Raw genomic sequence first — 13309 nt, 5'->3', positions numbered from 1 at the left:
GCAGATTGGAGCGAGGGCAGGGGGAGCCTGTCCTAGGAGTCAGAGGCCTAGAGGCTCAGCTCAGAGCCAGCTTCAGCTCCTTGGAGCTTGTATGACTGTGAGTAAGTCATTCACCTTCCTGGACAATAAGGGGATAAATCTTGGTCAATTGTGCCATTTTAAAGTTAATGCTGCTCTTCATAAAGAACTCAAGGAACTGTATTAGAGTCTTGAACTGCATATTCTGATAGGTCGAAAGACAAAGGTTTGGAAACATAACCTTTTGGATTCGTACCCTGGTCACATGTTTAGGATGTTTCATTTTCTGGGAAAGGACAGTTGTCTTGGATCTAATTACAGAATGACAACCCAAAAGGAGAGTCTCTCTGTTTCTGGGACTGCCAAAGGAGGGGAATGTTTGATTCACTTTCCAAAATGTACTGTTTGTTGGTCTTAAGATAAAAGGATTTCTATATAAACACCTGATCAAAATCTAAAAAAAAAAAATCTAGAAAGAATAGAAGGCTTTTTACATGGAAACTTTCTCCCTGGAAGTTACTCAAAGTGGCTCATGGTTTGGGGTCTAGTATTTGCTAAAAGTTACTTATGAAAATGGAAAGTAATGTTTTCGTGAAAAGGCTACAAAGTTGTGACACTTTTCTCAAAGTGTTGGTTTCCAAGGGGCAGAAAATCTTTAATTATGACCTTGATCAAGTAGGGAAGGGAGTGAACATTTATAGAGTGCCTACCATACGCCAGGCAGTGTGCTAAGTGCTTTACAGATATAATTTCATCTGACCCTCACAGCAACCCGGGGAGGTCGGTACTATTATTCTCCCCATTTCACAGATGAAAAAACTGAGGCAGAGGTGCTTTGCTCAAAGGTGATTTGCTCAAAGTCATGGGACTGCCGAGCATCTGAAGCTAATTGTGAACTCTGGTCTTCCTGACTCTAGATCCAGAGCTCTGTGCACTATGGCGCCCCCTAGCCACCTGATGAATCCAAGCGTTGAGCCCTGCAGTGTAGCCGCAGAACTGGATTTGGAGTCAAAGGGCTTTATTTCCCTTATCTTAGAAGGACGAGTAGGGCACGCCACAGTGCACAGAGCTCTGGGCCTAGAGTCAGGAAGACCAGACTTCAAATCCAGCTTCAGACACTTACTAGCCATGTGACCGTGGACAAGTCATCTCAATTTCCTCAACTGTAAAACCTGCCTCCCAGGGTGGCTGTGAAGAGCAAGTGAGATCCTAATTGTAAAATGCTTAGCACAGCCTGAGGTACTTAATAAATGCTTATTCCCTTCCCCCTTCCCTGTAAAATGAGAGGGATGGTCTCTGTGATCTCTAAGCCCCTTTCTCAGCTCTGACTCCCATGATTCTCTTTTAACTTTTCCACCAACATGAACCTGTGGCGTTTAAACTGATATGAAATTATTTGAAGGTGGAGTTTTCTGGCTTTTAGAGGGATTTTGTTAATAATTACTATGCAGAAATCTCGTTACAGGCAAAAATGCCCCCTACTGTGTTTGAGAGAAAACAGTGGACCCAAATAAGATAATGAGAATAAGAAATATTTAGAATGCATGAAATGTACCAGGTGCAATTTGCAATGGCTAAGTTATCATGTTAAAGACGGGGAAAAAAATCTGTGTACAGGTGCAGCCTGGTAGATCTGCTGTCCCTGCCTGCAGAAAAAGATCTCTTCCTTTCTGCAAAGTCATCGGGCAGTGGTGATCATCCCTGGTCCAGCTTTCACCCTGATAGTTCCAGCAGTTCCCAGAGAGTCACTGTAGCAGCTACTTTTTCCTTTCTCTCATGGAAGGGATCAATTAGGACAGTTAGACATTTTAAAATTAACTTCAGAACACCACGAACAGAGCAACATTTATAAAGTAGTATAATCAGTGGTCCTAAATTTTTAGAACACCTCAGATTCCCTCTGTGACTTTATTTGTCCTATATGTAAAACATACATGGAGGTTTGCTCTGTGTTTCCATTCTGTTAGCACCTTTTTCCTAGATGAGAACACATTTCATTCTAATAGCACAAGCAAAAATTAGCTTACTCAAGTCAAAATAGAGCAGCTCAGCCGCTGCAGCTTTATGCATATGCCAGGCAGGAAGGAGAACTAGTGGTTTAGTGTGGGACTTTTAAATCTCCCTGATTCCAGTCAAAATAGGTCTGAACAGCTCAACTGGCATTTTAAATGAAAACTGGGATGACTTTAACAACAACAATTCTCCTCTTTTTAGCTGTGTTATTAGTTAGATTTGTTTTCATCAGGCATTTGATTATGAAAAGGAAACCCGGTTGACTTTACTGTAATCAAAGCTGCTGCCGGCTGACCTGGTTACCTGGCCGGTGCTCCCTGCCAGCCTGCACACATCTGTTCTTTGACCCATTTTCCATGCTGAATTCGTAGCTGCAGGCTTAGTTCTCATTCCTATCCTTGAATGCTTGGAGAAACAATTGACCTTTTAAAAAAAATCATAAATTCTACATTTGGATTGTCAGTGATTTAGTGATTCAGTGATTCAGATTGTCAGTGGATTTATTGTGAAAAACCCATTTTAATCCTCAATTAGGAAGGAGGTTTTAAGTGTATTACTGTCAAATTAACATTGAGTTAGATTGCTAAATTCTAACCCAGATGAATACAAGTAATGTCATTAGCTTTCCTTTTTTTTTTAATTAAGACAAAGCATAAGTATCTTTTAGCTCTGATATACCTAACCTGATAATGCGATATGACCAGACAAGACCTACCTTAGTCTGGATAAAATGCTTAAAATGTTAATTTATGCCTTTTAGCACATAATTTTGGTAACCACAAAGGGTGCTTAAAATTGTAAAAACAACAGAGGAAACAAAAACTGTCTGGCATGCAAAACAGACTTTAATGTGATTATTAACTGCAGGTTTTCTAAATTAAAGGCAGGGAGATCTCCGATTTCCTACTTGGGAAGTCATATCATTCACTTGCCTGAAAGGCTGTAAACTGATTCTGCTTCCCTTGGTGGCTACTAATCTCTTGCATTTTGGTTGCGATAACAGACTGATAAGGATTTGCCGCCTGCTTGGGAAAAGGTTCAGGTAGGCAGCAGAACAATAGACAGGTGGAGAGATTGAAGCCGACTTTTCTAATTAGCATAGGGCCACAGTGTGAGGTAAGAGGTGTGCAGTTAGATAAGCTGGCCCATATGTCAAAGGAAAGATGATAAAATCATTAACTTCCTTTGAACTCTGTAGCTTCAACTAGTGAGAATAGATTCATTTGGGAATCTAAGTTTTATTGGTCTGAAAATACATAATTGTGTTACCCACTTAAAAACAAGGTTCAATGTATGTCAGCAACAGATGTGGATTTTTTTTTTAAATCTGCAACCATAAACAGTTGGTCAACAAGTATTTAATAAGCACCTACTATGTGTTAGTCATTGTGCTAGGTACTGGGAATACAAGTAAAAATAAAAAACTATCCCCATTCACAATGAGCTTATAAAGACATATATACATGTTATTGTGTACATATGCATACACATACAAATATACACAAAGTGATTAAATGCAAGTTATTATGGGAAGGCATGTAATAAGAGTTGAGGGTAATAAAAGAAAAAAGCTTCAGGCAGAACATGATGTCTAAGCTAGAAAGGGGAGGTAAGGAAGGAATGCATTTCAGGCATGAGGGGTAGATTGGGGTCAGGTTGTATAGGGCTTTAAAAGCTAAACAGAAGAGTTTACATTTTATTCTAGAGGCAAGAGGAAGCAACTAGAATTAGCTCAGTGGGGGAATCACATGGACAGATCTGCACTTAAGTAAAATTATTTTGACAGCAGCATATAGGATGGACTGCAGTAGGGAGAGACCTGAGACTGAGACCAATTAGGAGGCTGTTGTAATAACCTAGGTAGGAGATAATGAGGAACTGAACCGTGGTGGTAGCCCTGGAAGTGGAGAGAAGGCATCAGATGGGAGAGATGTTGTGAAGGTAGAAAGAGCAAAATTAATCAACTGATTGGCAATGTGGAGTGATGAAGAGTCAAGAGCCTGGATAATGCTGAAGTGATAAACCTGGGAGACTGGAAGGAGGGTGGTTCCTTTGACAGAAATGGGGAAGTTTAGAAGAGGAGTCGATTCAGAGAGAAAGTTAATGAATTTAATTTTAGACATATCTCCAGGGACAGCCAGTTTGAAGTAGCCAATAGGCTGTTAACAATATGGCCCTGAAGCTCAGGGGAGAGACACAGAAAGAAAGAGACTACAAAGGGAAAAGAGAAGATGGAACCTTGGGTGATACCCACAGTTAAGGGATTGTGATGTAGGTAATGAACTATCAAAAACCACCAAGAAAGAAACGTCAGACAGGTAAGAGGTGAACCAGAAGAAAGAAACCTCACGAAAACCCAGAGAAGAAAGAGTATCCAGGAGAGGGTAGTCACTAGTGTCAAATACAGCACATAGATTGAGAAGAATTAGGAAAGACCATCCTGTTTGGCAATAAAAGGACATTGGTAACATTAAAGAGAGTAGATTGAAATGAGCTGAATCAATTAGCCATGTTGCTAAGGATTGAAGAATGAGAAGAAAGGAAGCGGAGGCAGTAAATGGAGGCAACTCTTTCAAAGAGTTTGGCTGGAACAAGAGATGATAGTTTGAGGAGATGGCAAGATCTGGTAAAGGGTTTTTTTTGTTTTTATTGTTAAGGATTGGAGAGACTTGAGCATATTTGAAAGCGGAAGGGGAGGAAATTAAAACTTAGGAAGCAGAGAAAGCTGTTTTAAAAATCCTCCCCCTCTCCCCCTTTCATTCTATTCATCTGCCTCTGTGCCTCCCCCCCTTCCTCCCTTGTTGCTCCAGTTGGCCTAGCCTTGTTTCACCACTGTGGCACCACTCCTCAGCCAGGATTCCTTCCCTATCGACCCTTCAGAAACAACATCCTGTGACGATCAAAACTTACTTTGGATCACATTCTCTCAGGACCTTGCTGTGTGTCCACTTAGTGTGATACATTAATCCAGAATAAAATGTTAACGATAATGATTTATTTTTTTAGCTGAACTAAACTATTCAGCATTCAATGAGCTCTTTTCCTTCTGGCTTTACCCATGGTAGCATACTCACTGAATGATATATTTGTGTTTCATCAGACCATCAGGTGCTAACCCAACAGGAGTAACTATTTTGAAGATTTCAAGAAGTTTAGGTTGGTAAAAGTGATATTTAGGGAGTGATGAGACCTTTTGGGTCTCTCAGATTATGACACAGTGATATAGATTAACAGGTACCAAATGGGCCCTTAGTATATTGTTAGGACAGCATTGTCTCTTGGTGATCACATCATCTCTGTGCAGATGACTCCCACATCTATATATTTAGCCCTCGTCTCTCTCTTGAGTTAATAGTTCTACATCACCAACTGCCTATTGAATATTCCCTACTGGATGTCCCATGGGAGTCTTCAACGCTATATGTTCTGTTGAGGGCACTATCATCCTGCCTGTCATCCAGGTTTGCAATCTCAGAACCATTCCTGGCTCTTCTCTCTCCTTCACTTCCCGTAGCCAGTTGTTTCCCAAGTCTTACCCATTCCACCTCTGCAATATGTCCTCCCTCCATCCCGATCTAGCCACTCATGTGACCACCACCCTAGAAAAGCTCCTCCTCTCCCTTCTCCTCTCTCTCCATGCCGTCCTCTACAAACTACAAAATTGAGATTCCTGAAGCAAGGGACCAACTGTGCCATGCCCTTTCTCAAGAGGCTTCAGGGCTTCCCTATGTTCCTGGCCAACTCTTCTGTTTGACCTATAAAGCCCTGCACCAACTAATCTCAGTCCAACTCTCCAGGCTTATTACTCATTCCTTACCTTTTCAGGCCACACGGCCCAGCCAAGGTGGCCACCTTGGTATTTCCCATGCATGATGCTATGTCTCCTGTCTCCGTGTTTTTGTACAAACTTTTCCCCCTGCTTGGAATTTACTGCCTCCTCACCTTGGGTTTTGCTTCAAGGCCCAGCACCTCCTCAGTCAATCCTGATGAATCCCTTTTCACCCACCCTTTTGCCCAGGGTCCCATAGGTAGTAAGTGTCTGCTGACCTTCCCCCTCCCCCAAAATTTGCTTTCATGTATTTTGCATTTATTTATCCATGTTTAAGTTATTCCTCTCCAACAGAATGTAAACTCCCTAAAGGCAGACACTGTTTTGTCTTTATATCCCAAGTGTTTAATAGGCCATCATAGGCACTTAATGCTTGGTGAGTGAGTAAATCATAAAAGGGAAATCACAAGCTATATATTTGTTACATGAAAACAGAATTTTTCATGTTCAATTGAAAACCAAACTGAAGGTACCTAACTGATGAGTCATCTAAGGCAAACTAGGGAAGACTGGACATCATTGTATTGGTCTAAAACAAGGGTTCCTAACATTTTTTTTTTTGTTCATGGACCCCTTTTGAAATCTGGTGAAGTCTCTGGATCCTGAAGAAAATGCTAAATTTCAGTTAGAGGTTCATAAAAATGAAGATGTGACTTTTTTCCCCATCCAAGTTCATGGACCTTGTGAAATCAATCCATAGAAAACCCCTTGTCTAAGGGTATATCTTTTTTTTTAGGCTGAGATACTAGCTTAGGTTTGAAGAAGTCTTCCAACAAATTGAGGGCTTGGACATATCTTCCAGACAGGAAATGAAGAGTTAGGGATTCTGTTTCTGGCCATCAGATGGAGCTAATGCAATGCATATGGTCTATTGGGGGAAATGATACCTGTCACTTGAAGTCCTTTGGTCTTTGGGAAGATTTAGCTGAGATGTGTTGGTGGCCATTTGGCTCCTGGGGAAGCTTTAAGTTGAGATGCTAAAGAATGGTGAAGAAGTCTAGCCTCCTAGAGGCTGTAATCCACCTGAATTACTGAGTACAAGCCAAATAAACTCTCAAGATGAGCAGAGAAGGAGCTACAAAAAGATATTGGTCAGTCTGAAATAGAGGAGAAGAGACACTAGGAAGTCACAGAAGTTGGGATGTCTCATCCATTCAGAGAGAGATCCAGGGAACCAAGAAGAATCTCTACATTTCCAGTGGGCAGGGGGAGGGGGCTATTCTGGGAGCCCACACTCTGAAGTAGGCAGAGTCTGGAATAGATTGTCTCCCACAATCCCTAGAAGTGTGAACATCTGTATTTAAACATCTAACCATCTATAAAGGGTTAAAGCAAGGAAGAAAGAGCCAAGGGTTAGGAGTTCTGTGCCAAACAGCCTCATACATGGCTACATTCTAGTTAAGTTTGAATCAGCAAATCATGGTCTGTAAACTTGCCCTCTGTTTTGGTTTTGGTTTTTTGTGATTTAAAAAAAAAAATTATTTTCTTAGCTTCTTTCTTTTAAAAGAAAAGCACTCCCACCTTGGGCTTGCTGAGCTAAGAGGAAAAGAGATTATTTTTCCCCTAGAAGATGTAGGGGAATCAATCCATCCTCTCATATGCGTGTTGCATTAGCAACAATGGAACCAGCTCCAGAACCTAGAAAGAGTCAAGAGAACTGAGCAGCCGTAGGAACTACTGGAAGGACTAGCCCCTTTCCCCACTTCCTACCAAGACTATTCTCTCCAGTGCCTCACCTCCCCTTCTCAAAACAAGGGCTCCTTCTCCAAAGTGTCCTCAAGGGTGACTAACAACTTCCGGTGTCAGAGACAATGGGGAGTCTCTACATGCAGGATTACCCACAGGAGAATAGTTAGTGAGACGTATTCTGGCCATAATAGCGTTGAAAGAGCTTCATGTTTTCCCGTAGGTGGGAATCATGGGCCGTGTGCACTGAACATTCCTCCGAGAGTCATAGTTACATACTGAGAAGAGCATTTTCTTTGATTCGACAAACATGACTAAGCGCCCCCCTGAAGGCAAGCTGCCATTTGAAGTTGTGCTGGGGGTGGAGGGAGTTTATAAAATGTAAAAAAAGCCACATTCTTGCCATCAGGCAGTTTATAATCTAATGGGGGAGCTGGAGACTCACGCACACAGTACAAGGTACACAAGACAGGTACAAATGTCATAAAGGGTACTCAGAAGAGAAAGAGCCAATCCCACCAATCCCACACTTGAGTTGGGTCATGGAGGCCAGATGCAGTTTCATCACATGGAGGTAGGGGTGCTGAGGACATTTCTGGCACAAGAAACATCACAAGCACAAACACATAAAAATAGGGAAAATGAGAGAGAAATCCGTAGAGCCATGAAGGGTAGGGTGGAGCCAGATATTAAACACAAGGCAAAGGAGCGGGACTTGATGGTAAGAAGCATCTGTGAAGTCTCAGGGTAAAGAAATATCATGGTCACATGGGGACGTAGAGGCACACATTATATGGGGAAGATTCCTCTGGCAGCAATGTGAATTCATCTCAATTCCACCACACTTATCCAATACCTGCTATATATTAGGCTGTGTGCTAGGGGCTGTGGATTCAGAAATAAAAAGTAAACTCCCTGCCCTCAGGGAGCTTGGAGTCTACTGTGGGGAGATGGCCTGTGCCCAGGTCACTTGAGAATCACGGAGGGTATGACCCCTGAGCTGAACCTTAAGGATGAGGAAAGCGTCTAAGGGGCCGGTGCAGCTGAGGAGTCTGTTCCAAGCATAGGAAGGGATTCGTGCAGATGCAGAGGGAGGAGATGAAGCATCAAGTTCAGGGGAAAGCTGGAATATAGACTTTGTGGAGGAGAATAGTATAGTGATAACAGTTATGATAGTAGCATGTATATGGGCTGGGCATTGTGCTAAGCACTTCACATAATTATCTCATTTGGTCCACACAACCTTGGGAGGTAGGTACTGTCATTATCCCATTTTACAGACAAGAAAACTGAGTCAAACAAAGGTTAAGTGACTTCTCCAAGGTCACACAGCTAATAAACAGTATCCCTGATGGGACTTGAACTCAGGTCTTCCTGATTCCAGGCTCAGCACTCTTAACCACTGAACCACCTAGCTGCCTAAGTAGTGTGACATGAGCCTGAAAGGAAAGTGGAAGTCCTTCAGTGCCGGACTTAGGATATCTTGTTTGATCCTTTAGTCATCAGAGAGGCACTGAAGTTTTCTTAACAGTATAGTGACATATGTCTTAGATCTGTGCCTTAGAAAGGTGATTTTGGCATGTGTATGACAGGGAGATCAGAAAGAGATGGGTCGGAAACCAAGAGTCCGAGTAGGAGACTGTTGCAGAAGTGCAGGTAGCAGCAGCTGGCCTAGACGGACGCTTGTATAAGTAGAGAGAAGGAATGCACTGGAGCCCCGTGCTGGGGGCAGAATCCTCGCTGTCATACACTTTACCGACTCACCTCACTGACGTTCCCCAGGATATTCCTCTTCCTTCTCAGAGAGCTATCCCATTACCTAAGAATAAAGAGGGGGCAAATAACCACATCTAGCATCAACCAAGTCTAATGTTATATGCAGGAGTCCCTCACATCTGCAAAGAAGGAAGGGAGATCATTATCTCACTAAGCTTCATATCATTTCATAGCACTGCTTCAATTTTTTTTCGTTTCTTCCACTGTAGTCATTGGATATTTTTTCCTGTTGCTTCCTTCACTTTGCATTTATCAGTATACATCTTCAAATGCTTTTCTGTATTCACGTATTCACCATAGGTTCATAATGCAGTAATATTCCATTATATCCTAGTACCACAATTTGGTTAGCCATTCCCCAAGTCAATGGGAATCTACTTTGTTTTCAGTTCTCTGCTGCTACAAAAAAATACTGCTGTCCATATTTAGTATGTATGGGACCTTTCCTTTTATTCTTCTCCCTCTTGGGTGGTCTCTGGGTTGGTCTTTTTTTTTTTTTAACCATAGTCCCAAGTTGCTTCCAAAAGTGGTTGAACCAATTCACGAGTCCACCAATAGTGTATTATCAGTGTTTCTATCCTTCCATTGTTCTCTCCCACCTTTTATCATCTTTGCCAGTTTGCTGGGTAGATGGTAATACCTTAGAGTTATTTTTTTTTATTTCCATTTCTTACATTAAGAAGTTGTGTGACATAGTGGATAGAGAGCTAACCTTGGCGCCAGAAAGACCTGGATTCAGGTTCTGCATATCCTGGCTGTGTGATGCTGAGCAAGAGATATAATAATTATAATTATATTAACATCACCTTACAAATGTTATCTCATTCAATACTCACAATTCTGGAAGTAGGTGCTATTATTGTCCCCATCTTACAGATGAGCAAACTGAGGCAAATAGAGGTGATGTGACTTGCCCAGGGTCACATAGCTACTAGATGTCTGAGCTCGGATTTGAACTCAGGTTTTCCTGACTCCAGGCCTGGCACTCTATGCACTATGGCACCACTTGGCGTCCTGGTTTCAACTCTCAGCAACTCTCCAACACTATAAATTGCAGAAAAGACGCTGACCTACGTTGGTGAAGGGAGTTTCCTTATCTGGGAGTTCCCTCTACCAATGAAATCAGAAGTCCATCCCTATCCCTTGTGCCTATTTCTCTTAGTGATTCTAAATCTCTTTATGATTGCTCTAAGCAATCATTTCTATACTTTTTATAGTGTGTAATTCTTTTTGGGAACTCCTTATACATAAGAGTGATTTCCTTAGCTACTTATCCATTGTGGAAAGGCTATTGATATTATTTACTTCTGTTAGTTCTCTGCATAGCTTGGCTATCAGACTTTCATCATATATATTTAATGCAATTTTTCCCCTAATCGATCACTTTCCTTATCCTAGTTGTGTTCATTTTATCTGTGCAAAAATTTTTAAATTTCATGAGTTGAACTTATTTTATCTCTTGTGATTCTTTCTGTACCTTCTTTTATTAGAAATGACCCCCCCCCAGCCATAATTGCAAAAAGTACCTTATTTGTTTTTTTGTGATTTTTTCGATGATACAAGCTTTCATATTCAGGCCGAGATCCATTTTTAGCTTATTGGGTATAAGGAATAAGACTTTGATCCAAACCTAATTTCTGCCAAACTCGTTTCCAGTTTTCTCAGCAGTTATGAACAAATAGGATTTTCTTCCTAAGTAATTTATGTTCTCTTACAAATTGAATATTTGAGTGCTAAAAGCAAGCAGAAGCAGACTATATTTGATTAACACATTTACAGACTATATCTGATTGGTGTATTGCAAATCCATAGTTTTCCCTACCCAGTTCACCTGGTGGCCACACCTCTGGTGATAAGGTTCATCGTGTCTTTGTAACTGAGGCTCACATATCATAAGCTTTTAGTGTTCAATTAAAATGCATTCTATAAGTCCATGAATACATATGGAGCTTGATTTAATTCATAATAATAATAATCTATCATATAGAATGAGATGTTGAAAGCTTGTATTATAAAAATATCATTCTTAGTATTCTAAGTATAACCTTTTTCTTGGTCTACTAAGGTGGTTTATAACAGGCTTTTACTTCAGTCTCTGGACTCCCCATTATTTTCTTAACACCTTTAGCTATGTCTAGCATGGAGACAGAGCAATTGTACCATCAAGAGTCCTTGACACACGACATTAATGCTTTCTTGTTGCCTTTAGAGTCATCTCCTTGGGCTGATGACTAAGCTAAGAAGAGGGAGCCTGAAAGAACTTATCCTTTGAGAAGTCTTAATTGGTTATTGAGATAGAGAAAGTTCATACTGACCATTTTATACAATAACTACAATATGCTCCATGATTGTGGTTCATTATCCAGAGAAAAGCAATGCTTTCCATCTCCCTTAGTATTTTGCTGCTATTTTGTGGCTATTTCTCCCAGTTCCCAGAAAAAAAAATGTCAAGACAAGGTTTTATTACATGTGGTTTCCAGGCCAAACCAAGCAGCCTCCACAGAATTTGGTATAAGACCCAGGGACTGGAAAAAATGAACCTTAGAACTAAAAGAAATCAGGTACAAGAAAAGTAAGGAAGCCTAATGGCCCAGGACTGGTCCTTTTCCTTCGGGAAGTTACTGGTTTTCACTGCCATCAGATGTGTCATTATTTATGTAATTAAGAGTGAGGAAGTTGGATGACAATTGGGAAGCTGTTTAGCCATTTTGGAGGCCTAATGGGCTAAAATAAAATCTTCAGAATTAGTCTCCAACATAAGTGTTACAAAGATTTTTATCTATGAAGTCGCAAATAAAAATATTTCTATGCCTACCACAGGTTCAAAGTAAGATTTAGTGCCCTTTCACTAGTAGTAAAAGGCAGCATTGTATGTGTAAAAGTTTGAAGGTCTGAAAGTCTGAAGACCTGGGATCAAGTCCTGGCCCTGGCTCTCTAGGTCTGAACTTTACAAGGCATTTAAACTCTCTGTTTCTCACTTTCTCCTTCTGTAAAATGTGGGAGGTTGGCATGATTTCTAAGGTCTCTTCCAGCTTAAAATTTACATGAATCCTTGGTGTTTTCCACTTTGTGTGTCAGTATCTTCTGCTCCTTCTAGCGAGGCAGACTACCCAGAGAGAAAGTTTTAGAACGATTGAAGACATATTGAGAATACAGACAACACACTGTTTCCCACCAGGTGGAAACCTGTTTGAGTGCTTTATTTAACGTTCAGGTAACAAACTGCAATTTGGCTTTGAAAGCAAAAACATTCATTCTCAGCAAGTGGTAAGTGCTAAGTTCAAAAAGAAAATTAGCCAAAAATAAATATGAGCAAATGAGAATAATGAACTTCACAGTTGCATAATTTTCATTATAAGCTTAGGAGTTAAAACTGTTCTAGGATGAGTTTGAAAATTGTGATGCACAGATCTGAAAATTGTGATGTGCAGGTCACTGTTATCAGCCTCCCTGGGCTGTATTGGGGAAGAGGAAGGGAAGCACATATTTTGTTTTGGCACATTTCATTTCCTGTTGCTTTTCTTAAATACCTCTAGACCTGGGAGGAGGTATGTTCAGGAGCCTTGGCTTCTTCTTGAGCATAACACATAATTCTTAAATAGGTTGTAAGTTCTCTATTTCAAAAAATCTTCAAGAGAAAGGGATGGGGGCAGCTAGGTGGTGCAGTGAGTAGAGCACTGGCCCTGGAGTCAGGAGGACCTGAGTTCAAATCTGGCCTCAAACACTTGACACACTTACTAGCTGTGTGACCTTGGGCGAGTCACTTAACCCCAATTGCCCTGCCTTCCCCCCTGCAAAAGAAAAAAGGAAATAAAGGGGGCTGGCTAATTCCCCAGCTGATAAATGGTAAATAATATGAAAAGACATATCTCTTCAGAGGAAGAGATCCAAGCTATCAATAGTCATATTAAAAAAAATACTCTAAATCAGTGATGTCAAACTCTGTGAGTCTAAATTATCTATGTTGTATTGTGTGTTTATTTTTAA

At 40.9% G+C, this 13309-nt stretch overlaps 1 protein-coding gene across 1 annotated transcript in view; it reads left to right on the top strand.

Moving 5' to 3' along the window:
- Positions 1–13309, top strand: part of DNAJC1 (DnaJ heat shock protein family (Hsp40) member C1) — a 268811-nt gene that overhangs the window by 230819 nt on the left and 24683 nt on the right. The window lies entirely within an intron of this gene.

Source organism: Trichosurus vulpecula, chromosome 5 (genome assembly GCF_011100635.1).
Source record: "Trichosurus vulpecula isolate mTriVul1 chromosome 5, mTriVul1.pri, whole genome shotgun sequence".
Lineage (NCBI taxonomy): Eukaryota > Metazoa > Chordata > Mammalia > Diprotodontia > Phalangeridae > Trichosurus > Trichosurus vulpecula.
The sequence above is the reverse complement of the archived record's forward strand: the minus strand, read 5'-3'. Positions and strand labels throughout refer to the sequence as shown.